Source organism: Vanessa cardui, chromosome 6, assembly GCF_905220365.1.
Source record: "Vanessa cardui chromosome 6, ilVanCard2.1, whole genome shotgun sequence".
NCBI classification, from domain to species: Eukaryota; Metazoa; Arthropoda; class Insecta; order Lepidoptera; family Nymphalidae; genus Vanessa; species Vanessa cardui.
The window spans coordinates 3,197,400-3,222,381 of NC_061128.1; the positions used below are offsets into that span (position 1 = coordinate 3,197,400).

General features: G+C 32.3%; 1 protein-coding gene across 1 annotated transcript in view; it reads left to right on the forward strand.

Annotated features, from left to right (window-relative positions):
• Positions 1 to 24,982, forward strand: part of LOC124530221 (ATP-binding cassette sub-family G member 8) — a 55,603-nt gene that overhangs the window by 13,920 nt on the left and 16,701 nt on the right. The window contains exon 2 of the mRNA XM_047104268.1: positions 23,203 to 23,278. The gene's annotated coding sequence lies outside the window, so the exon portion shown is untranslated. The remainder of the gene's footprint in view (positions 1 to 23,202; positions 23,279 to 24,982) is intronic.

Here is a 24,982-nt window from a genome sequence, read left to right on the forward strand (position 1 = left end):
TAAAGTATAATTTTAATTATTTAAGCTTTAAGATCGAAAATGGTTTAATGAAGTTTAAAAAAAATAGGTTACATTTTTAAGTAACAAATAACAGAATTCTCGGCACACATTGCATATTTCACTAAAATTAGAAACTTATGTAATGTTTTTTTCGACTATATCTAATGTAAGTACACATAACTATACATATAACCTACGAATTTAATACCTAAGGCTATATTTATAATATACATAAAACAATATCTCTTTATATGCTATGGAAATACAAGATTTTTTTTATATCGAAAACTATAAAAGCTGCACCCAAAAAGCCCCATATTACCTATATACGTTGGATAATAAAAAAATGTTAATATATGTAAGTGTTTTTCTCGTAAATAATATTTTATATGCTTACTTAGTAAAATATTTACATTTTATACAGTTTACCTTACCTTAATCTTCAGAGAATCGTTCGTACACTATTTGTAAATAAAGAACCTTTCCTTTGGAAGTAGTTCAAACAGAACCCCAGTTCATATCCGATAAACGTCCGTCAAAACAGCAAGCTCATGAATTGGCCTTAGCATCCGTTATAAAGGAATGCACAAGCGACCGTTACTTCACTTATATCATTATATTTGCTCTAGTTTATACATTACTAGCAGACGTACTGCTTTTAAAGTATAACACTTTTTGACTGCATTCGTTAATGTGTGCGAGATCTTATCATAAATAATTTAATTAAATTTTTCATAGCGAAGAGTATTTCACTTTTGAGCTCAGTCCTTGGCCTCGATTAAGATATTTTCCTTGTTATGTTTTTAGTGATCATGTGCTATCAATATTTACTTTGTTGTACGGCCCCGTGCAAGCCCGAGAGCCCGATTATCTATACTACTATTATAAATATGTTACAAAAACAACAGTAACAACAGCAGCCTGTAAATTGCCACAGCTGCGCTAAAGGCTTCCTCTCCCTTTGAGGAGAAGGTTTGGAACATATTCCACCATGCTGTTCGAATGCGTGTTGGTGGAATACACATGTGGCAGAATTTCTATGAAATTTGTCACATGCAGGTTTCCTCACGATGTTTTCCTTCACCGCTGAGCACGAGATGAATTATAAAGACAAATTAAGCACATGAAACAGCGGTGCTTGCCTGGGTTTGAACCCGCAATCTTCGGTTAAGATGCACGCGTTCTAACCACTGGGCACTCGACTCAATAAATGTGTTCGTTCTACATTTATAATAGTGTATGTCTGTTTGTCTGTCGCTTTTTCACGACCAAAGCAAATTTGAATTCCACGGAAGGACATAGGCTACTTTTTTGCCTAACAAATGACATCCAACCTCTAAAACGCGAGCGAAGCCGCGGGCAACAACTTGTTACAGATAAGATAATATAATAGAAAGATGTGTGATTTAAGTTATGTGGTGTAAGTAAGCTTGGAAATGGACATACGTTGTTAACCTTGCTTGATCAACCGTTAAATCTCATACTCTGTGCCCTGTTGTGCAGAGAAAACTGTCCCATGCATGTTGCATAGTCCAACTGTAATATTGCTTAAAATATATTACGTAATAAAAAGCCGAAGATTCCCCCCTCTTAGTGTTGTGTAACTTAATATTTCAATGATGACTATAACAAAGGTTAACACATAATTCTGTTAAATTTTGTTCTGATTAGGTAACTTTAATTCGTATTATTAATGGTGTAAACGTTTGGTGGATAATTTGTATTCATTTACGAATTAAATTTATTCTCTTATATTATATGTGTATTTACATAAATTTTGTTTGTAATTAAATTTACGTCATCATTTTTAGAATTTTTATCTGCAACGTTAGCCTTTTTTAATTCACCATTAACTTACTATTACATATTTATAGATATCATATTTAATATTGAATTATTTAACAACAATTATTCAATCAGTAATGTGTCGTGATTGTTATCTATGTATACGACTTATTTGTATACATATACGAGCATCGCTTGAAACATACAACCGTCATCTCGAAACTTGAATAAAGATTTAATTGCAAGATGGTCAAATCAACCTCGAATCGACTAATCAAATTAATTGTTAACCAAGTTATGTTATATTACAACGTAGGTTATTTTTTATTTTAAGAAATATTTATAGCAATTTCGTGATTAGCCATAGTTTTAAACATAAGCCTCATATTAAATAAAATATTATTTAATTTCAGCATTTTAGTCATATAAGTTTAATTAAACGAATTACGCTTTATCATATATTTTTTTTAAATCTGGTCGTTTAATTCGAATCTTTACCTTGTTTTTATAATTCGACTATTATAATAAAAATATGTCGAGTCATGCCCAGAGATGTGATAGTATGAGAAATTTGGTAAATCGTAAAATTGGAAGAAAGCGTTGAATAAACGAACACCGCAAAACGTGCAAAAACTAAAATCAATGTACCGTAAAAACGACTGAATGTGCTCGAATTCAAGTGCATTTTTTATTACTTAAGACCGCTGCGTCTGGTCTCTGAAGGATTAAACTATTTTTTATTTTTTATATATAATCTATTTTGTTAAATAATAAAAAGATTCTTCCGAATTTTGCCATTATAAAATATGGAAGATATTTTATATTAAGCTGTTAATCTAAACTAAATTATAAGCGATTAATAGTTTCAGATATGTTTTTAGTCAATAACAATAATAAGGATTTATATGTATAAAATAAAAGTTTATCAACTACTACTATTTATCGTATTTTTCAAAATAGTATGAAAGTAATTTAAAAGAATAAAATTGACAATGCTCTGACATTGTGGAAAACAATTATTTAATTTAAGTACCGCCCATTAATCAAATATTCTACCGTCAATAAGATTTTACATTACAAACAAGTAATGCTTTTTTCGCCCTCATGTGTTTAAGCAATTTATGGGTAATAATGTCGTGTATATTACGCTTGTTTTCAAATTAAATCTCAATCCGGACATCGTTAAATAAATAAGGTGATTTATATTCATCCGGCGCTCAATACTCCAAGGAGTATTTACGTGTATGTTCGAAATCCATATAATTGACATTGGCAATGTTCCGGACGCTTTCTTCAGTCTTCGCTCGTATCAAGGTTACTTTTCTCTCACCTATGCTAAGCTGCTTGCTTGATGAGCCGCGTCGTCGCCCCCCTTTCAACTTTCGAATCAACGTGACAGAGAATTCGCTCTGCGAGCTAAGCTTATGACGATAAATGAGTTGTTAAAAGTGAAACAAAACAAAACATTTGCAGAAACCAACTTTTACTTTCAGTTGTAGACACACAGCTTTACGATAAGTCAATACTAATGTACATTTTTCTTTGTTATCTTATGTCGGTTTCCTTTATTTGTACTTACTACATAACGCACTTTGACACATACAATGACGCCGAAAAGTGTGGTATAAAATGTATGTTTTATTTTTTACAATATGCTATACATAACGTATGTTCCTTTATAAAGTAACCGGTTGTAACTCTTAAATATAAGTACCGTGAATAATGTCTATTATGCAATTTAACAAACAACTGTGTTCGGCTTACTTAGATACAGTTACACATGTTACAGTTAGACTAGAACGGGCTGATTACGGACAGTAAATTGTAGGCCTTTTAACGATTGCTCTGAAATGAGAAATTATAGGGCGCTGTGGACAACTCGTCGTAGGTCGCTCGACTCATTAGAAACGGTTACTTGTTCAATAAGCTAATTGCAATTTATGGCAACCAAATAGATTCTGAGAGAGAATATGGAAGACATCTCTTAATCTATCTCGAATTTCATATTTAAGAATTCGTAAAATATATGTGTTTTGTATATGTATGGCAAAATACTTACAAGATGCCATTTGAAGGTTAAAGTTACTATTTAAGTGACGACATAAATTTTCTTTTAAAATATTGTTTACTTTTACAGAAACTTTTTTCATTTTAAAATTCAATGTAACAGATAAAAATTTCATAAGTCTATAAAAGTTGATTAAAGATATTACAAAGAGGAACGTAATATTTTGACATGTACCACAGTGACTAATTGAGATCTGGGGTACAAAAAAAACAAAAAAACATTTTGGTCACTGAGAAATTTTAGATAATGCTTGAGCTGGTAATAGCCATGGTTACCGTAAAATAACGGGCGAATTCTTAACCTTTTCGTATTCTGTACTGTGCGAAACGAATTCAGAATTTTATGTTTTGTTGGAAGGAAAAAATGATGCTCGTGATATCACCATGAAACCTACTTTTCTCATATTATTATGACGTAAAGTATAAAACTTTTGTAAATTCTTAAATTAATTTACTTTGCGAGCTGTTTATGCGTTTCTCAATGTTAATATATAGGCCGCAAAATGGCCTTTAAAGTTAATGTTTCGTGGAATGTTCGACGTTTCGGACAAGTGGCTTTCTGTAAAGAGAATATAATTAATGAAATATATAAGTGAAAACGTAGTAGCTTACCGTTGTATGTCCCTTTGTATTCTTAGATCTTTGAAATTACGCAACGGATTTTGATGCGGTTTTTTATAACAGATAGATTGATTGGAGAGAAAGGTTGTTGTATTTAATGCATGGACAATATAGTAAAGAAACACTGATAATTCCGAATTCTGTAGTATATTTAGTATCAGTATAGCGCCCGTGCATAGCCGTCTCGGGTCGCTAGTTGGTAATAATATACAATTAGTCTCAGAAACAAGTACAATAATTGTTTTAGAAGCGGGGTATGTCTCCCATCTATTAAGTGTAGTAACTCTCACAAGTTCTAGTCGTTTTATCTCACTGCTAATAACCATTCAGTTTTTATACTAACCTGCCAGTTACAATAATCATGATTTGATTACGTTCGTGGTTGAAAGCGGAAAATTTCTGACGAGTCACTAGACTTTTTGCTATATGACTGGACCGCGATTTTAAGATGCGATCATAAAATATATTAATTTAATATAGATATTCGATTGTATTGGATGACTCAGTTGTATTCTTAGTTCGATAAAAATGTTATTTTATAGCTAAAACTGTTCTATTACTATTTATAAATTAATACATGTTAATTTATGTATCTTGATACTTTAATCTTCACTTATCTTAACGATTGATGGCCCAAATAGATCAATAAATAATTACATGCCAGCAATTACTCTGTCAACTTATACAGTCAGGTGCCTTAACCTATTATTAATATTACTTTAAAGAGATTAATCTAGTCTAATTATTTTAACTTATAGATAACAAATAGCCAGCCAGTATGAAATTTATTTATTAAATCAAACATGTCAAATTCTTTATCATAAAAAAGTAGGAATCGAATTTGTACATCAATAGCCTACTTACCGCCTTCGAATACGTTCATGGCATTGTGGTTACAAAAGTAATCGTAGTGGGAAGGAAGATACTGATCATTCGGTTGCAACCTCAGTTACTTCCCACGAGGTTACGCCCGGCCAAGGTAATTGTGTCATCAACGCGTTGCTGTATCTTTACAATACGTCTTGCGTCTTCGTTAACTAATTATTGTTTTGATTTGAGTAGGTAACATATAGTATACTAGTAGTTGCCCGCGCATTACCTCGTGTTTGAGGGGTTGGCTGTCATATGTTGGGCAAAAAAAGGCTCATCTCCTTTCTTGCAGTTCAAGTTTGCTTAATACAAAATTTCATCAAATTCGGTTCAGCGGTTTGGTAACATTTATAATATTGATATAATTTGGGGTACATATGTCCTTTGCCGAAATTTTTTATAACTACCAGACTTTCTCTTCTGTTTGTAAATATAAACTATATTTTTATTCAATTTTCCTAACTATAGAATCAGTCAATATATTCGCCAATATCCAAAAAGACCAGAAAACTACTAAAATTTCCATTTGGAAAAATGGAAATTTTAGTAGTTTTCCAGCACCTTCTGACATTAGAAACAATTAATTTAATAATATAATATAGTTTTAAGTGATAATTATTATTTTATAATATCGTAGGTAAACGAAATACTAAGTTATCATGAATAGTATTTAGCCGTTATTAAGAACATAGATCAAACGGGCTGTGCGTAGAACAAATTGCAGGTTTTGCTAATCATTGTTAGATTGTATTCGATTGTGTTTTCAGATACAATGGTAACTATGGCAATGTTTTCCTAACAAATGAAAAAATAGTTCACAATGCAAACCAATTATATACAATCGATAAATTGAAATGAAGTGAAATTTAATAAAAATATGCGACAAAGATATAAATAATTATTTGATTTAATTACCAGAAAAGGTTGAGTTTCTTGCCTGTTCTTATCGATAGATTCCGAACAGGTGCTACATTAACATTTCACTAAATTGTACCATGACGATTTAAAAGTCTACATAAATAAAATACGTAGTTGGAATTATTTAAACAAATATTAAACGAAGTTATTATTATATATGTGTTCATTTTTTAGTAAAGGTAATAATTTCGTGTGGAATGTGAGATAGCGCATCGATTGCAAACATCTTGCTACATGCAAGCATAAAACATGTCGTAATGTAGATTCTAATCTATTATACCGTTTAAGTCGTAAAACTATTACATACATATACTAAACTAGTTTACAGGATGTTTTATATATCAAAAATGTTTAAATAAAACTAATTAATATCAAGTATTTTTGAAGAAAAAATTTTGTAAACTTTATAAGTACGAGGTAGCTCTTACAGTGTTACTCTTACTCTTGGGATTCATTCGCTAAGGAGATGAAATTGGGAATAAATGTTTGTTGCATACATTCGTTGTTACAAAGATACAGTTCCTGATGATATATCCCACATGGAATACTGATAGTACTCCACAAGCTAACAAAACCTTTAAAATAAAAACATTGAAACCTACATCGTAACATACCTATATCGGAAATACATATTGAGAACAGAAAATAATTTAAAATACCGATCCCTTTAGAATTTTCTGCTGGCTGGAAAACTTCAATGCTCAGATCAGTTTCACCGTTTGACGTAACCTCCTATATTCAAACTTATTCTCTGTATACTGATGTTTTCTTGCGAAAGTTTTCTTTGTTTAGTTTGCAGTTTTTTTTTTACAAAAGAATATCGCCTTTGAAACATTGAAAGTTAATGCCTTCCTAGTTTTCATTTAGGTTATATATAGGATAAAATCAAAATCAAAATAAACTTTATTCAAGTAGGCTTTTATAAGCACTTTTGAATCGTCATTTTACAATTAAGTGAAGTTACCACCGGTTCGGAAAGTAGAATCTACCGAGAAGAATCGGCAAGAAACTCAGTGACTCTTTTTTTTAATTTAAAAAATACAACGTCATGTTAATTAAATACAATTATTTAAATTAATGTATCCTGCTTGGAAGTCAACAGGTATTAACTCCACGATTTTTTATCATCGGTAACTTAACATATACCTATTACTGGTTTAAAACTTTGAAATACGCATACGCTGTATGAGTCGTTTCCTAACGAGAATAGAAGAGGCTCGGGCAGAAAACTCCTTATCACAGGATTCTTCAAACATATTAATCCATTCTTTTAATACAAAAATGAAGTATTTGAGGCGCTTCTGCAATAACTTGTACGTGATTGTGTACAGATAATCTTGACCCACATAAGCAATTATAATGTTTTAATTACTACGATGAAGACTGGCGTCGTTGGTCTTTTGTTTTCAATTTGTAAAATATTCTTACTTCTGTTATATGTACGTTGATACAAAAGGCACCACAAAACAGAATTTCTTTTATTTAATATAACGAAATAGTTTTTATTTGCATACAAAAAGCAAAAGTCATTGCAATGATACACATGTTTCAGAATCAATATTTAAGAATGAAGAAATTATGTATGTGTGTCTGTAACGAAAGTATTTTTAATTTATCAACTTTTTACACTGCAATTGAAGTCAATCGTTTGCGATCTTTTTTGTGAATCTAAATTAGAAGTTAATGAATTATTATTAGTAATTAATGTTTTTTTTTAATATTGGTTAAATATTGATTAAACTAGAAATTAAACTAATTTAAAATATTTTTTTTAAATATTATATTAGCATGTATATTTTTTAGGAAAATTAAAATGTGGAGATTTTTTTTGTGCAATATAAAATTTAAGTTAATCAATAAAATTATTTTTTAATTATACGCGATTCGATATATTTTCTAAGTAAGAACTTTAAAATTTGAATATTGATAAATGGTGTTTACTTTTTTTCCAATTGAAATAAATTTGTTTACATAAGTTATTCAAGTAAAATCGAAAGTAAAATTTCACTTACATCATAAAAAAATTGAAAGTGAATAAGAAAACAAATATTCATATTTCTGAGTAACAATTATAGAATAGTAAAGAAACGAAGGATAGAATTCATCCCGTCACACACGAAATAACAGACAGCTGTTAATTCGTCAGCAATTAAACGCTCTGATGGCAGAAAACAATTTGTTATGTCGACAATCTTGCGTTTGTTGCATGAATGAATAACTCTTAATAGTGTGATTTGCGTGTTTAATTATAAAAAATACTGTAATTTATGCTATTTTTTTTACTTTCAAAAAAGTGTTGATTGTTTTGATAAATATATAGGTTATTTACTTATTATGTTACTGATTTTATAATAGTTAAACCTCCTTAAACGGATTACTAAGACCTCGCTGTCCGTTAGTCCGTCTGCAACTAGGCTGTATCTCATGAACCATTTTAGTAAGACATTCACAGACATTGTATTTCTCTTGCCGCTATAACAATAATACTAAAAACGGAAAATAAATAATTGAATTGGGGTCCTATACAAGAAACATTATTTTTTTATTGATAATAACACGCAACAATTTGTGCGGGTGATATTTTTATTGTACGTAGGCAACAAAAAGTAACAGTAACAGCCTGTAAATTTCCCACTGCTGGACTAAGGCCTCCTCTCCTATATATTAGGTTGGGGAAAAAGTCTTTTCGCATATAGTATGTATGAACTTGTAATAAAATCTCTTTGGCTATACCATTTGTATCTGGCTGGTTTTGGTATCATTAAAAAGTTTTAATTTTAAAGAAGGCACTTCCAAATTCAAATTAGGAATTTGTGTGATTTTCATTTGTTTTTGTTGTTGTTAAAATGAGTGAATCTAAAGAAGAAATTCCATACATTTTAAAATTTTACTATAAAAAAGGTAAAAATGCAACTCAAGCCGCGAAAAAAATTTGTTATGTTTATGGACCTAATGCAGTGTCTGTAAGAGTAGCGCAAGTTTGGTTTAAGCGTTTTCAAGCCGGAAATTTTGATATCAAAGATGCATCTCGCTCTGGTCGCCCTGTTACGGACAAAATTAATGCCATTTTTGAAAAAGTGGAGCAAGATCGGCATATTAGTAGTTACGATGTAGCTGAAGAACTGGCAATTGACCACAAAACGGTTTTGACTCATTTGAATAAAGCTGGGTACACAAAAAAGCTCGATATATGGGTGCCTCATGAACTCACTGAAAGAAACCTAATGAACCATGTACTCATTTGTGATTCTTTATTACGACGTAATGAAACCGAACCATTTTTGAAGAAGCTGATAACTGGTGATGAAAAGTGGATCACATACGACAAGAACGTCCGAAAAAGATCGTGGTCAAAGGCCGGTCAAGCTTCACAGACTGTGGCAAAACCCGGATTAACTCGCAACAAGGTAATGCTGTGTGTATGGTGGGATTGGAAGGGCATCATTCATTATTAGCTGTTACCGCCCGGCAGGACCATCGATTCAGAACTGTATTGCGAACAATTGATGAGATTGAAGCAAGAAATTGAGAGAAAGCGGCCAGAATTGATCAACAGAAGGGGTGTGGTTTTTCACCATGACAACGCTAGACCTCACACATCTTTAGCCACTCAACAAAAATTACGAGAGTTTGGCTGGGAGGTATTAATGCATCCGCCGTATAGTCCTGACCTTGCACCTTCAGATTTTCATCTGTTTCGGTCTCTGCAGAATTCCTTAGGCAGTGTCAGGTTAACATCACGAGAGGACTGCCAAAACCACTTGTCGCAGTTTTTCGATCAGAAGCCTCAAAATTTTTACAGCAATGGGATCATGTCACTACTTTATGCTAATACTCTTTATGCTAATACATTTATATTATAATTATATATTTAATAAACTCATATTTTTTTAGTGTATCCGTTTTCGTAAGTGTAATCGATTTTAAAACTGGTATGGCTGTATAAAATAATACAAGATGTTTTCCCGCGAAAACGGATTATTACAAAAACAAGAGAAAGTCACGCATGGAACATTTTTTAAAATAATTATTGTAAAAGATTTGATTTGTAAACTTCGGGGCAATAATATAAAAATAAAACCTGAAATAAATAAATATTATACTTTCTACTGGCGTATTTAATACTACCAACAAGATGGCAAAAAGTTATGGAACAAAATGGCACCTACATACTTTAGTCAAATTTAAATAAACTATAAAAAAAACTTTTTGAATTTTCATATAAAATACGAAGAAACTTTTTCCCCAACCTATTATGTGGCAGAATTTCGATTAAATTAGACACACGCAGGCTTCCTCACGATGTTTTCTTTCACCGCCGAGCACGAGATGAATTATAAATACAACTGAAGCACATATATATATATAGTGATGCTTACCTGGGTTTGTACCAGAAGTCATCGGTTAAAATGCACGCGTTCTAACCACTGGGCCATCTCAGCTCTTCTCATCTTACGTAAGCTAAAGGAATTGATATTTTGAATACAGTGACCGGATTTCGAACTACTATAGATATCGCCAGGACTAGCAGTCTGTTCTCTGGTTTACTATTGAATCAGTATAACTTGAATATAGGAAACATGTACTCATTATTCCAACTTATTAAAATTAGAAATGACAATGTTAATGATCATTTCATACATAAAGGATAAACAGAATAATCGATTCCAATTGACCGTGCCATGCAAATGTTATGACTTCAGATATAAATAATAATATTTTCTGTTTATTATCAGGATTTGCGTATAATTACTTCGTATGTCACCATTATTTGTGATAGCTGTTAGAAGCAGATGTAATTGTCAAGTTCTTATATGTTTATTTTATACCACTCGAATGCTCATCAGCCTACAAGTTTCTAATACTGGATAAAGGTCTCCTCAAATTGGTTCGCTAACATCCTTCAAAGCCTGGAGAATATTCATTGGACTATAATTCTCTTCACTTAAAATATTGCAAATTGATATTTAATTAAAAGCAAATAAATGCTCTTTCAATATATTTTTATGAACTTTTTTACGTGGTGGCCACTTTCGCCGCTCTTACTGCATTTAAAATAACCTCATTCGTACTAATCGTCGCGATAAATATAAATTGAAAACAGTTTTATGTGAAAACAGCTGACGTATACAATTTATTTGCGACTTTCATTTACTTAGGAAATTTGTAACTGCTTACTCACGATAAGACTCGAACGAGTTTAATAGAAAATAATGACTAATTATTCAAACTTATAGCAATTACTGATTTTTTATAAATAAATAGATAAATAATAAAATTTCTTTAATTTGATATTCCATATCGTATTCGGTTCAATCCACATTCGACCCTTCTTTAGTAATTTTATTGTTTAATATTAGGTAATTGAATTTTTATTTATTAATTGATTTATACATACTGCAATCTTAATTCAGTATAATTTAAGCTTATTAAAAATGTAAAACGATTTTAAAATGTGTCTAATTATAAATTTGTAATTTCCACACATTGACACGTTCAAGATCTACCTAGCGGTTTTCTCACATGCATTTAATAAGTGTTTTATAATTAATATCCGCTGAAACAGAACGAAGGAAATCCGTTGACATAAATATGTTATTTCTTAGCTTTTAAAATACACATTTAATAAAACTAAATTTATGAAGAAGGCTATAAATACTCTTAAAACTATTTTTGGGTCAAACATTCATACCTAATACCTCAATAACCTTAGACCTACTTACCTTTTAATTTATACCTGTTTTTTTTTTTTGAAAAATTAACTCTATTTATGCCTTAAGGACTTACACTTACAGTAAGTTTTCGCCACTATGAAGGTACGTTGTAGGACGTTTGATTGTGAAACGAATAAAAAACGTCTAAACAATAATGCGCTGCAACTGAAGCGAAGGGATAGTAAACCGATTCGACACATATCCGATACGGTATTTACGAATTGCGTTTTAGTTAACTGATTATTTTGTCGTTACTTTATCGTTCGAGAAGGCTTTGATACTTTCATTCTCTTTTTTATTAATCCATCCACTATTCATTGAAAAGGTACATCTACGCAGAATGGACAATGTTTCCGAGAACGGGTAAAGATTTCACGATGGGCATCATCTCCATTGAAAATAAAAAATAAAATGTTTACTATATGAAAGACATGTTTGTAATCATTATTTTAAAAAGAAGTAAAATTACTATCTTTCGTCGTTAATCTCTTTTTTTGTTTCTGAGGGTGTAATCATATCATCTTACTTGAGCATTAATATTATATAATAATTCTAGTACGACGGATTTTCTAAATGATATAATATGTATATAGTTGAAATAAAAGCGAGAGTTGAGTTATGAGTAAATGTCAACATAGTGTGGTTTGGTTGTTTAAACAAAAACTCGCTGACCCAGTGCCGACTAGTTGGTAATAACGTTTTTAGCAGATATTAATGACTTTTGAACCACACCAATCACATGAATTTCTGTGACTGTCAGCGTGTTGCTGCATTTATTTGTATAAATTTATACGAATTTTATATTTTAAGATTTAAACTTACATCTAGCTTTTAGTTTATATTTACAAATTACAAGCTGAGGAAAAAAAAAATAGTCGAGATGGCCCAGTGGTTAGAACGCGTGCATCTTAACCGATGATTGCGGGTTCAAACCCAAGCAAGCACCGCTGATTCATGTGCTTAATTTGTCTTTATAATTCATCTCGTACTCGGCGGTGAAGGAAAACATCGTAAGGAAACCTGCATGGGTCGAATTTCATAGAAATTCTGCCACATGTGTATTCTACCAACCCGCATTGGAACAGCGTGGTGGAATATGTTCCAAACCTTCTCCTCTAAGGGAGAGGAGGCCTTTAGCCCAGCAGTGGGAATTTACAGGCTGTTGTTGTAAGCAGAGGAAAATAACAATGACTCTCGTGCCAGCCACCCACTCATCGAATATTCTACCACCAGTCCACCAAATAACAATACTTGTAATCTAATCCAATCGCAGAATTTGTATCTTAAATGAAAGGAATGAAATAAAAAGAATTGAAATTTGCTAATAGATCAGATATATTGTTCTTGACTAATATATCTTTATTTATAATACAACGCCATTTCATCTAAATACTTATAGCCACTTTTAATTTCACTTCCATACTTACGATAACAGTTTCATCGTCGAAAAAGATCCTGACCAATTATATCACATCGATTCGATGTCAAATATTGCTTATTAAGCTTTTGTCCTATCGTGGTTACAATAGTGGTATCATTATGTTCTGATTTCAAGAGTGGGAGAGCCAGTGTAATTACAGGCACAAGCAAAAACTTCTTAGTTTCCAAGGTCATTGGTGAATTGTCGATATAATTTATATTTTTACAGTGTCATTGTCTTTGGGTAGAGGTTATTACCACTTATCAGGCAATCGGCTACATAAATTTTAAAATAAGGAATGCCCAAACTATTTCCAAGAAAATGGTACTTAAACAGAAAAAACACGCATCGAACCTACAACCCATAGATCTATATTATCTGAAGTGTGTTTTAATAAATTTTGAGGAATGAATACTTGTTGACTTCCAGGCAGGATATATTACATGCATATATAATTGTATTTGACTAAAATATCTGTATTTTTAAATGTTGAAAAAGCGTAACTACTGAGTTTCTTGCAACTTCTACTCCGTAAAATCTACTTTCCGAAGATGTGGTAGCTTTACTTTATATAGTTATTACATGACGATTCAAAAATGCTTGTAAAAGCCTTCTTGAATAAAGTATGGTTTGATTTGATTTAGTTAAAAATGTTCAATACGTCCGTTTCGCATATTTGATTCGACAATCTAATAACTTGTATTATCTATAAGATGTTTATTTATTTCTAAAAATGGTATTGTAAGTTTAAAGATGCCTGCATTTTATTAGCACTATTTTTTAAAAGTTTTATTTTTACATTTAACTTCTTATTGTGCCTGAGTGAAATGTTGTAATTGAATTTTTAAGCAAATTCAAATTAATCCCAAATGCTCATATAAATATCCTTCACATCAATACAATCTATAATATTCTAGAATATTTGTAATTTATTCCGAATGACCGCCAAATAAAATAATGTTCTTAAAGTTTTTACATACTATCCTATTATTTCGTTAATATTATTTTATACAAAAATACAAATGTATCGTCTTCGGCGCAGTGATATTTAACTCCATAACAATCTTGTGTCGTGTACAAGGATTTATTCTACTATAGTAGAATGAATCGAATGGAATATTTGTAGCATTACATCATTCATGATACATTGCCTTATAAAATTATACATTCTATTTAATAATAATATATTTTTGTATATTTTAATAACTCATTTGTTAAGTAATATGATTGTATAATGCATGCAATTTCGAAATGCGTAGTTTTGATGTGAAATATTATAGAAGCAGAAGTGCGTTTCGTAAGTGGGTGATAATACCTAACTATACATGCGCCCAGTTAACGCCAATACGTTAATTCAAAAATCCTTAAGAGACCTTCAAAATAATTGTATACACATTTTATATTATCTGCTTAAAAACTATTTATAAAGAAAAAGTAAAAATCTACGAAATAATATTAATTGCATCGGATCGGATACCATGGAGCCAGATTGCTGTATGAGTATTATTACCATTTAAACAAAGGATGATTCGAGATGGCCCAGTGGTTAGAACGCCTGCATCTTAACCGATGATTGCGGGTTCAAACCCAGGCAAGCACCGCTGATTCATGTGCTTAATTTGTCTTTATAATTCATCTCGTGCTCAGGGATGAAGGAAAACATCGTGAGGAAACCTGCATGTGACAAATTTCATAGAGATTATGCCACATGTGTATTCCACCAACCCGCATTGGAACAGCGTGGTGGAATAAGTTCCAAACCTTCTCTTCAAAGGGAGAGGAGGCCTTTAGCCCAGCAGTGGGAATTTACAGGCTGTTGTTGTTGTTGTTGAAACAAAGGATAAAAAAATGTTTGAATGTAATTTACTTTTATATTCATGCACAACTCAGCTTTTGCTATATATATAGCCATTGCTAATAATTGTAAAATTAGCAAAAATCTATTTACATAACATAATTGCTCCACCACAATGGTAACAGGGAAATATTGGCACTGACAAACTGTAATCTAATTTTTTTTGTAAAATACCAATTAATATATTAAACAATAATAAACTAACGATATAATAACTGTATGTTATTTTGTCATCAAATTCACATTTTCTATTGTTTGACATTAGCAATAGGTAAAAGTAAATTTTCTCACTAACATTATCTATGACACATAAAACTAAACTAATAATTCAATTGAATTTACGAAAATATACACCTGCGTGCTTTTCTCCTTTTTCTGTTGAATGAAGTCATTATTTATTCTTTAGTACTATTGCTATTAATAATTATGAGCCGAAAGGGCCCAGCGGTAAAAACATTAACCGGAATTTTAACCGGATAAGGTGGGTTTAAAACCACTGCGTTTTCATGAAATTAGTTTGTGTTAATAATTCATCTCGTGTTCGGTGGAAATGGAAAATATCTTGTATGTAGGTTTCCTGCATGTGTTTGATGATAATCTTCTACTAGTTTAGTCACCGGTTTACATTGCTGCAAGTTGGTGAAATAAGCCTTAGATCTTTTCCTCAACCGCGACGCCTTAGTCAGCACGTTTACAGGATTTTATTTTATTATAGGTAACTAATATTAATAATGTCGATGACATTTGCAGAATCTGTAGCACCACAAGACAAAAAAATAACAATGATATTATAGTACAGCACCGAAGTACCGTTACAAAATATTATTGATTTTTATTGATTTATAATAGCATAACCGGAAATTAAGAAAAATATACCGAAATCTATGTCAAAGTCAAATATCTTTATTCGATATAGGCACCGTGCAGAAACAATAGAGGGCGTTATAATCCCGACAGTAGAGGCACCGTGCGAGTAAAAAAAGAAACTTCCCAGAGACATTAGTGGCAAGCTGACAACTGTCAAGTCTGTAAATATGATTTTACAATGATCAAAATTATAAAACATGGTTTTTTATCAATTAACAATGACCTTATAGTTATCTTCTTTTACTGATACAGCTCGCATTCGACGTTGGTGTCTTTCAAATCTTTAAATTTTTTGATCCAAGTTTTTTATATTTTTTCACCAGGAAAAATTGTAGGTACATACGAGGGTGTTAAGGATTTTCGGATTTTCGTTTGCCAATAAAATGGGCGCTGCAGATGGTGGTATTTTAGATGGGAACCAGTTATTTGGATGTCTACTAAAAGAAACAACGGTTACAGGTTAGATTCAACGATCGACGAAAATTAAACTGTCTTCCATAACATAAATTGGTGAATTTTATATAAATAAAATCAAATAGTACTTTTTAAATACTTGAAGGTATACTTACGTGTATTTTATAACTGCATTTATCCATTTCACTCTTTTATCCCTAAGCCATGGCATGTGACTACTATTAGTAGGGAAATAGTAAAATTTTACACCCTTAAAGTTGTTTTTGGATGTATTACGGCCTCCAGAAATACAACAATACATTTCGATAGCTCAAATTATCAAAAATTAACTCGAAAATTCAGAAATATTTTCCGTTGTTTGACAGTATAACTTCTGAAATTGACGGTAAAAGTTTTGAATATGAGTCACGAGATGGCAGAGTCATCGCTACGCACGGTGCCTATGGAAACGTGACACTTGCCTTTTTACTGTCAAAAATCTCAAAACTCTGCGAGGATATTAACCAATCTGTGCCCTATCGACACAACTAAAAGCCATTAAACCAAGAATTTAAATTAACCAATTATTTACAGTGATATAGTAGTGAATTTATAGTAGTGTCAGTATCTATGTGATTTAAGACAATAACTCTTGTTTTAAAGTAAATAATCCCTACCCTAATCTATCAAACTCAAACACGATTATATAAGCTATTGTTCAGTTGTAGAGTAACTGATAAATGGATGATTTGCACAAATATTTACCACCACCACATTTCCAAGTTCACCATAAAAGCTCAGAGTGGAATGGGTCTTCCTTCGTGTGTCAATTTAAAATGTTTAATTTTTTTTTTACATCTGTTTCTATCTAATTTAAAATGAAAGTGGCAAAGTTATATTCGTTACATGTAAGTTACCTCACGATACTTTTGCCACTGCCACTTATGAGATGAATTTACGTCAAAAATTAGTGGTGTTTAGAATTTTTTTTAAATTATATTTATTAAATTTGACGTTTTTTAGCCACTGGGGTTTATCCGCTCTTTTTCATATATCGTATAGCTTCTTACCTATCATATGTACATGGTATACCTGCATAGGCAGGAGCTGGATGCGAGTAGCCAGAGAAAGACCACAGTGGCGTGGACAAGTTCAGGTTGATGATGATGATGATGATGATGATGATACCTGCACACAATGCTCTGCAATAGATACTACTACTTTATGATTAGTCAAATACGTTATAGCGTTCTTTACAACATGGAAATGTTTGATGGTATTGTAATTACCTTATCGAAGAAAGTACGCTCGTAAAAGATTTCTTACTGTTTCACATACATGAATGACGATAACACGTACAAAATATATGAAGGTTTTTTCAACCATAACGGTCTCCACTTAACATTATTTACCTACATTTTGCATGTATTGTCTTGATTTTTTTGTAGAGACAGGTAATATGTATGTGTAACGAGTCTAAATTATTCAGGAAATATTGACGATTTATTCATTTATGTAATATGTATTTTCTAAACCGTATGCATACTTGAATTAATCTGAAGAGATCTCTCGTACAAATATAAATAAATCACAGGATTTATTTATATTTGTACGAGAGAAAAGTTACATCCCCCAAATTAATATTTTTCAATTTTTTTCTTTAAATCTCGTTTCTTGAATGTACATTTCTGGCGCTTAAGCGATTTTGGTTTTAATTGACGATAAGATGAGACAGCACGTGACGACCTATGGGAGAAAAGCAGTAACGTTTATAGCTGATGAATCAGAAATAAATAAATTTATGATACTTACATATTATAGTCGATAGAGACGGTGGTTAAAAAACCTCCATTAAACTATATAATATAATTTGTAGGTTTTACCTGATCTGCTATACATACAGATCAGATTTGCTTTTGTAAGTATACAGGTAAATAATGTTCAATATTAGTCACGTTCAAGTTCAAGCCTCTTTGTTTTGAGAAATCTGCGGCTGCAAGAGGTTTACAATCGAAGGGTCTCGGGCAATGACCTTAAGGCGCCGGCGCGCATACCACTCAGGGTAAAAATAGACCGCAGCCTGCGCACGCGCAGATTTCAAATGGATTCGCTAACCAGGAATGCATAGCCCGAGGGATGTTTCGATGTACCTTTTAAAATAGGTTTTCATACAATAACATGGCTACTACATCATATTTACAGATAGATTGCGCTTAAGAATAATCTACTTACGATTGCAAAAACTTATCTATGAGATGGAATTTGAATCAATTCCAATGTTAATTTACGATACAAAAGATTGAAAAGTAATTGTAGTCTCCGGTTGTGGCAAATAGAACCTTGTCGCTTCTATACATACATATAATCAAAAACTGCATTAATAAGTCACGCAATCATCAAAGGGACACTTCCCAGTCGGCGTGACGAAAGGCGATGTCACGTAAGTAATACATAACCGTTTCTAATTAACATACAAAGACTGCACGCCCACCGAGAGTTGCCCATAATCAACTCTCGACATACCATTTACAGAACGTAAGATCTCGGCTAGTCAAAGCCTTTTTAGTAACTTATCTAACTCTACAATGGGAGTTCGGAGACGAATAAATCAATACAAATTTAAATGAGATCGATATAAAAGGTTGTTCGCGTTCCAACACGAAAACTTCTATCTACAATTGAAATTTGAAAGGTAGTGCAGGAATGCTGATTGTAGAATTCAATTATTGGGTAAGTTTTGGTGTCGTACGATATAAAAAAAATAATTACCGAATCATTTACCGATATTTTGTATTAATATTTATATTAATTATTATGTGTCGACAGCAATTTTGCTCGCGTGGTAGGGATTGGTCGTCAGATGGTAACAATAAAAATGTAGTTTATTCATTGGGGTTTGCTTCATACCAAAATTCATCTAGTTCGGTTTAGTGGTTTGACCGTGAAATAATGACAGATAAACAGCCGTCTGTTGGTTACTTTAGCATTTCTAATATAAGTATAGATATTAGTATGGATATTGTAAAACTTGTCTATTTATTTTAGTTAGGAAGACTAACAAATTGTCTACATAATGGTAAATGGTCAATTTTTATCACAAACACTGACAATAATGACTTTAACATCAATAGGAGTAACACGTAATAAATCATTGTTACATACATCTTCAATATGAAGACAAAAGTGAGATCAAAAAGTCCTGTTAGTGCGATTCTGTAAGAAATCACTTCGTATCTCACTCCTGAGTTATTGTTAAGCGACTTACTGTGATAAGCAATATTCCAACGTCCAATCGAACAAAACCAATAAATTTTATGCATATAGTCAATCTCGTATATCAGATTCTGACATTTAAAGCTTGTGTTCTACAGCGAGTTTCTTGTTACAGATAGCCTAACTGGTGCCTGTATTTTCACTGCACTCAAATTCTAATCAGTATTCGGTTTGCTGAATCATTTGTGATCTGTCGTAAAATTTTTAGTGTTTAGAATAAGGATCATTGAACTCTGGTTGATGTACTCCTCCAGACAAGCCTGAACAAATTTAGGAAAGGTGCTTAAAAGTATTAGGTAATGTTAATAAAAAAAATAAAAAAGTAATTGATGATACTAGAATTGCGTTGTTATATGTTTACCGGGGACATAATAATTAATTGAACGTGAAGGAAGCCGCAAAAAGATTTGAATTGATAATTTGCTAAAAGAAGGTTAATGATCATTACAACTACAAAAAGTGCGCAAGACACGAATACTTCCTAACATTATCGAATGAATCACCTATAAGTTTGCGTGGACTTGTAGATTTTATTAATCTTAACACGCAATCTTAAGAACCGGTAGCTGTGCAATGAGGTGAGGGTCTGCCAGTGGCTCCCAAAAGACACTGTGAGAACGGGACACGTAACGTGGGTAATGATATGAAACCGGTCGCAATGCCATTCCGAATGACTCAAGTACCGTAATGATTCAGAGTAAGGCGATAATAGTTGAAATTTGATAATAATGATTTGCAATCTATAAAGATTATGTTTATTTGGAAACAGAATCTTACTCAGTCTTATTTAGAAACGAGTTTTATAAAGAAACAAATTATTACCGACGGTTTTGCTCGTTAATCAATTAAGAAAGTAATACATAGATATGTCGATAAGAAAAAGATGAATGCATTGTCAAATAAATTGAATGAATCTATCATTTATTTAGATTATAATTTTTTACATAATTTCTGCAGTGTTATTTTCCTTATTGTTGATTGAATGATGTTATGAATATGGGTTAATGTTAAAACTTTCCTAAATTGTTTATCTAAGTTTAATTTGGGAGTACGTATTATAACTCCCTTTCTCGTTTTATAATTACTTTAGCAAAGAATATATCAATGAATTTACCTAGATAGGTGTCGAGTGAAGTTAATTTCACGCCAGTTATTTCTTTATGATTTCATTATATGTGAATCATGTGATCTGAATCTCCCGTCGTCAATACAATGGCAATCTCACGAGTTGTCTTGTCGTTTATAAAGGTCTGGTTCAAGGCCTATATTACTCGTTGTTTACATAGATATTTTCCTAGTCATTAGCTGATGTCACGAGAAAATCATGTATGCAATTTGACGGTCCATTATATTGCAACGTTCTATCGTATCAAACGTAATATAATGCGTGAGTCGATAACAATATAATTATTATGATCATCTGATGGGTTGGTTTTCCGCCTGTAAACGGGATCTTGAGGCGCCAATCTTATTAATAGAATCGTTGTCCTTAAATCCATGTACAGTTCTTTCATACTCCGCAGGATATGACACAATAATTTTTACATATATATACACATATACAAACCTTGGTTTATAATTTGATTCAATTATTCAATTAAAATAAGTTCAGTACTTACTTTATTAGCGTAAAAGAAAACGCGAAAAAGCCTTTTATAATAAGAAATGGTGGCACGGAAGCTATTACTTAAAAGTAAATAACTTTCAGTAACACACAGTACAAGTTGTTTTTAAATATATATGAAAAAAAAAACATGTAACAGTATAGGTACGGATATATTTTGTCATATTCAATTACATTGTGCCTTTAACAATAGCATTTTTGTATGAGTTTCAGATATATATATATTTTTGACATTGTAATTATCATAATGCAATAATGATATTCTGGATTATGAAGTGGATAAGACTTTTTACGGATCCTCGCTTTGCTGTTGAATCTAAATGACATACCGTTTTTTAAAAACAATGAAGGTATAATTTTAGTAAATCGCGGTTTTTTTTTTGAGAATAATTAATCATTTTTGTTTTATTTGTATTTGATCTGCTTTTTTATAGTTCCTTGACGATTTTATTTTTATAAAAGTTCGAATTTCCTTTTCTTATGTCTTTCTTTCAATCTTTTACAGATGTCCAATTTTTTTTAAGCTTGTTGCTTTTTTTACCATCAGTCTAATCTACACTTATAATTTAATTTAACTTTAACACGTTATTAAATTGTTTAATTTAGACATATTTTGTTTAAAACCTTTAAATTTCATTTGATTTCAAATAAGAATATAAATCGAAAATAAAATAATTAATATTAAAATTAAGAGCTGAGATGGCCCAGTGGTTAGAACGCGTGCATCTTAACCGATGATTATGGGTTCAAACCCAGGCAAGCACCACTATATATATGTGCTTAATTTGTGTTTATAATTCATCTCGTGCTCGGCGGTGAAGGAAAACATCGTGAGGAAACCTGCATGTGTCTAATTTCATCGAAATTCTGCCACATGTGCATTCCACCAACCCGCATTGGAACAGCGTGGTGGAATATGTTCCAAACCCTCTCCTTAATGGAAGAGGAGGCCTTATCTCAGCAGTGGGAAATGTACAGGCTGTTACTTTACTTTACTTTACTTTTAAAATAATTAAGTAGGTAGATATTTATTGACACTGAAATTCGTGGACGGGTTTACATAGAATTATCTCATATCATATATCTAATTGCTTAAATTTGTATGCCAGTAAATTGTTACTAATCTATTATGAAGGTAAAGCAATATCGAATATTTTATAAATTAATAATTTAATAGTCGTAGTCTATCCGAATATGTTCTCAAAATTATAATTATGCAGCAACATGTAAATCTATACATTAGTACAATTTGAGTGTCTATTTTTAATATTAAAATAACCGTTTTTTTTTCTAAATCCATATGTATACACGGTACATTTATTTTTGTTTGTTTATCTGTTTGTTCCAGATGTTTGTTTCGGATTTTGCCGTTACTTTCACTAATTGTTCCTTATTATTTATCTTTATTATTATAGCTATCTATAGCTGACATAATTAGGAACAATTTAGGTTACTTTGATTTTAGAATTATGTATAAAATTACAGTATAATTCAAAGCGCACGAAGTCGCGGGCACAGCTTGTTAAAAATACAACATTCAGTCAGTGTTTCTATGACGTTACATCCGTCCAGACAGCTTTTGTTGAATGGGATATACTCAATGTCATTTAATTGTGAATATGACACAGATTAGGTTCATTTTGAATTAACAACGAAAGGTCATATTTACGAATTGCCCTTAAATAATTAATCGTAGGACTTAAATACATATATAATGAATAGTACTATGTTTAATTGTTAAGGTGTAGATAAGACTTTCTATATTCGAAGAAATCAAAGAACTTTTTTTTTGCAGATGTCAAGTCATTGGAAATAACAATGTGGAGACTTGAATACACTGAATACAGTCTGATGTATTCACCATGACACAGGTAAATGGATTTTTATGCTAAAACATTTTCTTAATAAACGTGATTCATAAAGAACAGAACAATAAAAAAGGATGTCGTACCTACAGCATGACTATACATTCTGGAAAGTCGCTTTATATTTCAAGTTTTTTCCTTTTATTTATAAAAATATATTAAAACTAATATATTTTTATAAATAAAAGGAAAATATCGAGCCTTTACCGCCATTTTAGCGCAACCGACAAAAACCAAATTTTACAGGAGACGATTTTTTTTTAATATTTTTATACAGAAGCGTGCTAGGAAATAAAAATTTCGCATACTTTAATATTTTTTAAACATTTAAATATATAATTAATAATAAAACAAAAATTATAAGTATTTATGCCATTTATGGCGTTTACATTATTTTTGCTGTCATAATCGATAGTGATTTTGGCGTTTACGATAAAAATGTCTATTAAAATGACTATATCCATCATCATCATCAACAGCCTATTTTTGTCCACTGTTGGACATAGGCCTCTCCCAGTGCACGCCACTGTGGTCTTTCTCCGGCTACTCGCATCCAGCTCCTGCCTGCCGCCTTGCGTATATCGTCACTCCACCGTGCCTGAGGACGTCCTACACTACGTTTGCCGAGACGCGGTCTCCACTCTAGAACACGTTTTCCCCAACGGTTGTCGGTTCTACGACAAATATGACCAGCCCACTGCCACTTCAGCTTACTAATCCGGTGGGCTATGTCGATGACTTTGGTTCTTTGACGGATAACCTCATTTCTGATGCGATCCCTCAAAGAAACGCCGAGCATAGCCCTTTCCATAGCACGCTGAGCGACTTTAAGTTGGTGGACCAGCCTTGTCGTGAGTGTCCACGTTTCGGCTCCGTATGTCATGACGGGTAGGACGCACTGATTGAAGACTTTCGTCTTAAGGCACTGTGGGATCGACGATGTTAGGATTCGACGTAACTTCCCAAACGCTGCCCAACCCAGCTGAATTCTTCTATTCACCTCGTCCTCAAGGTTGTTTCTACCTAATCGCAGAGTCTGCCCGAGGTAGACATATTTTTGAACAACTTCGAGAACGGTACCGTGTATCGTAGTCGGTTCCGGTAGAACATGTTCATTGAACATGACCTTGGTTTTATCCAAGTTCATCCGTAGGCCGATACGCATAGAAGAATCAGCCAGCTCGTTCAGCATTTGTTGTAGGTCCTGCAGCGTTTCTGCCACGATGACGATGTCGTCTGCGAATCTCAAGTGAGAGATGTATTCGCCATTGATGTTAATGCCACGTCCTTTCCAGTTCAGCGTCTTGAACATATCCTCCATTGCATTAGTGAACAATTTGGGGGAAATAACGTCCCCTTGTCTCACTCCTCGATACAATGGTATGGGATTTGTTTGCTGATTTTGTACTCGGACGGACATGGTGGCAGCTTCGTAGAGACATCTCATCACTTGGATGTATCGCCAATCAACTTGGCAACGCTGCAGGGACTCCAGAACAGCCCAGATTTCAACCGAGTCAAAGGCCTTCTCATAGTCCACGAATGCAAGACACAGGGGCCGATTATACTCATGGGACTTCTGTATAATCTGCCGCACTGTATGGATGTGGTCTATGGTGCCGTATCCGGTCCGAAACCCGGCCTGCTCCGGGGGTTGGAATTCGTCGAATCTTCGCGCAAGACGGTTCGTGATCACTCTTGAAAACAGCT